This window comes from Arachis ipaensis, chromosome B08 (genome assembly GCF_000816755.2).
Source record: "Arachis ipaensis cultivar K30076 chromosome B08, Araip1.1, whole genome shotgun sequence".
NCBI lineage: Eukaryota > Viridiplantae > Streptophyta > Magnoliopsida > Fabales > Fabaceae > Arachis > Arachis ipaensis.
The window spans coordinates 25477381-25481122 of record NC_029792.2 but is presented as its reverse complement, the minus strand read 5'-3'; positions in this window follow the sequence as shown (position 1 = coordinate 25481122).

The window sequence follows — 3742 nt, the reverse complement described above, 5'->3', positions numbered from 1 at the left end:
GATAATGATTTAAGTTATTTGGTATGTTAAATAATATACATAACATCTTATACTTTAAATTCATTAATGTATTCATATTAAGAGAAAAAAATTATACAATAAATCATATGTAATAAAAATTAGTTGATTGACATGCACATAAATTAACTATATGGTCATCACAAAAAATAAAAAATTATATAATAACTTTAATAACTTTTATGAGATAATGACCAAATCAGTACCCAATAGATTCAAACGCTGACATTTTGGTACCTCACTATTGTTATGATCCTTAAATTCCCTCTCCTCCCTCTCCAACGTACACTACCCCCTCCCTCCCTCAACCCTACCACTCGCAGTAACAATAGCCTTAATATCAACAGCAACAATAATCTCTACCACTCCTCTTTCCCCAACACACACTCCCCTCTCCCTCCACCATTCACAGCACAACAACAACTTTAACATCAATAGCAACAACAACCTCCACCACTCTCCCTCTCCAACGTACACTACCCCCTCCCTCCCTCAACCCTACCACTCGCAGTAACAATAGCCTTAATATCAACAGCAACAATAATCTCTACCACTCCTCTTTCCCCAACACACACTCCCCTCTCCCTCCCTCAACACCACCATTCACAGCAACAACAACCTCAACATTAACAGAGTTGTCCCAAATCATGAATTGTCCCAAATTTTTAGGTTAAATTATCATTCAAAAAGATTAATAACAATAAAACTCAGAAAAAATAAACAAATTCATATATAATAATCAAAATAAAATAAAATAAAACTTAATACAGATACCACCAAAGGAAGAATAGAAGAAGAACACCAGACACAGAGGGGGCACAACACGATGGAGTCAAGATGGAACCCAGACAGAGGAGGCATGGCAGCGACTGGGGGCTAGCAGCAAGCAGATATAAGCAGTGAAGGCGACAACGGTGAAGGCGCACAGACAACGCAATGCCACGAAGGAGACAGACGACACTGGCGGACGCAGAAGACCCGACGACGAGATGGCGACAGTGTGGTGTCGATGACATTGACTCTGTAAGACTGAGAAGGTTGATTTGGGAGAGAGTGAGTTGAGAGTATGAGAGTTGGGAAGGGGATTAGAATTCAAAGGGGCAAGGGGAAGGGGATTAAGGTTCAAAAAAGAGGATTTTGGATTGAGGAGGGGGGAAGCGCGTTGGGGATGGGGATTAGGGTTAGGGAAGAGGAGGGAAGGATTAGGGTTGGGTGAGGGGGGAGAGTGCAGTCAGGAAGGAGAAGGGGGGAGTGCGTTGGGAGGGAGAAGGAGAAAGAGAAGTGCGTTGGAAAGGAAGAAAGGAAGAATTAGGGTGGGGGAGGGTTTTTGCCATGTCATAAAAAATGTAGTGGCCATGTCAGCACTGTGCTTGCCGGAGATATGCTCCGGCGAACTCGTGGGTACACTTGTCAAATTTTAAAATCTTTTAAGGACCATTTTATCAATAAAAAATATTAATCCAAGATATACTTAGGCCCAGTAAGATCACAAACAAGCAAGATCAACCTAAGCCCATTGTTAAGATTCTAAATTCAACTTAAATTTAAGAGAAAATGACAAATCGATCCCTGACTTTTTGATCCAACGACATTTAAGTCCTAAAAATTTAAAAATACATTTAAGTCCCTGACTTTTTCAAAATCTAGACACATCGATCCCTGAGTTTAATTTGTCCAATTTTAAAAACTCTCTCACGTGTGTATCTGTATCAACTAAGTCAGTACAATGGGAGTCACGTTTGATTTTTCCGTTGGGTCGGACAGGCCCAAGTGAACATGATGGATCGATATGTCCAAGTTTTGAAAAGGACAGAAACTTAAATGTATTTCCAAATCCTTGAGGATTTAAATATCCGTGAATCAAAAGGTTAAGAACCTATTTGTCCTTTTATCTAAATTAAATACTTTAAAGTCTAATGCGGATAAAGTTCACGTGTCTCTTCTCAAATTGGTTCGAATTAGATCTCCATTACTATTTAGAAGTGGTAATGGGTATTCTGGAGGAGCGGTGGGCCCCTTTTCCGTTCCTCACTCCTGTTTAAAAAAATGTCCCACGTTCCCTTTCTATATTCGTCACAAGTTCTTATTTAATTATTCTCTTTAGGGAACGTAGATACCCGCGTATCTATGGATTATAAAATTTTTGAATAAAAACTAACAAAAAAATATAATATAATAATCATAAAATAATCAATTCAATATAATTCAACACAATTTATAACATATCCATTATGAAAAATAACATTTCAAAAGAAAAAATATAAAAAATCTTTCAACATAATAACATAACATAATTTTTTTGCGACAAGACTAAGCGATGTAAGGATGGACTTAAGAGGCATAGAAAGTGAGTTAGAAAGAGATATGCAAAATCGAGGCTGAATATAAGTCTAGAAGAAAAAAAAAAGAATTCAAATCGGAGGCATGAATTAGGGTTACTAATTCAAGAAATTGATTTATGTATATAAATTAGGATATATTAGTAATTTCACATTCGCGTGGATTTAACCGATTTCGTGGGGCAAATATCTATGTCCCATCCATTTCACGTGGTCGGGTCCCGAGCCATTGGATTTCACGGATCCTCATCTAGTCCCAAATCGCGAGTAACCCATTTTGGCTAGTTTTTTCATTATCCCTATTGTTAATATTTGTTGGTTCGTCACGTGAAACTACTCCAACCACTTAGTAAATTTTCAGATAACCAAAATTCAAGTTATATTATTCTCATAAAGTCACTAGAGACTTTTACCATTAAATAAAATTGGTTAAATTTTTTCTGATAATTCATTCCGTTTTTAATTTGAATTAGACTAAATTATACATTCAATTTATATATATTTGTTTATTCTAATGCGTGTAGTCGATAAAAAATACATTATAAGAAAATTTTAGTATAATCAATGAATATAAAATATGAAAGACAAAAATTAAGACATGTTCTTATTTAAAAAATTTTCAGAAAAACATTATGCAAAAAAACCCACTATTAATCATTGAGTCCCCTACCAATGATTATCTCACTTATTCTCACTCTCTCACTGAGCCATACAATTTTTTCTGTGTCTTTCATGGTTGAAGAGATTCATCAACATAATATAAATTCTCTCCCTCTTTTTTTTGGTTAACAGTATTAAATGCATTAAGATTAGCAGTATATATGTTTTTTTTTTCTTTTCTCTCTTTTTTAAGGCTACATTGCAACTATGTTGTTGTCCACTCTCAGCGCTGCTGTGGATGCCCCATAATTCCTCCGTCGTGGGACTACTGAATACGAGAACTCTGATCAACACCACCACCTTGCTGAACACGACGACTGGTGACAAAGAATGGGTTGCGCGATGTGAAGAAAAATAAGAACTATTAGAAGGACCTTCACAGATAACAAAATTACATCATCAGAAAAAACAGAATCAAGATGATAAAATTACTTAATTTATAAATGGTAAAATTGCTTAATTTTTAGATGGTTAAATTGGCAATAATTCTCAAAAAAAGTAAATAAAATATTTCTTTTTTAAATTCATACGCAAATAATTTTTTTTATTATACTCAATATAATTTTAATTTAACATCTAATTTTATTAGATTATTACTGCTTCGATTTTAAAATTTAAATTTAGTTTAATTAATAAATATATGCACAAAGTTTTTTTTTTTTGAATGGGAATAAACTTTGTATTAAAAATTGAGGTCTAAGATATTTTTATAGACCACATTACAT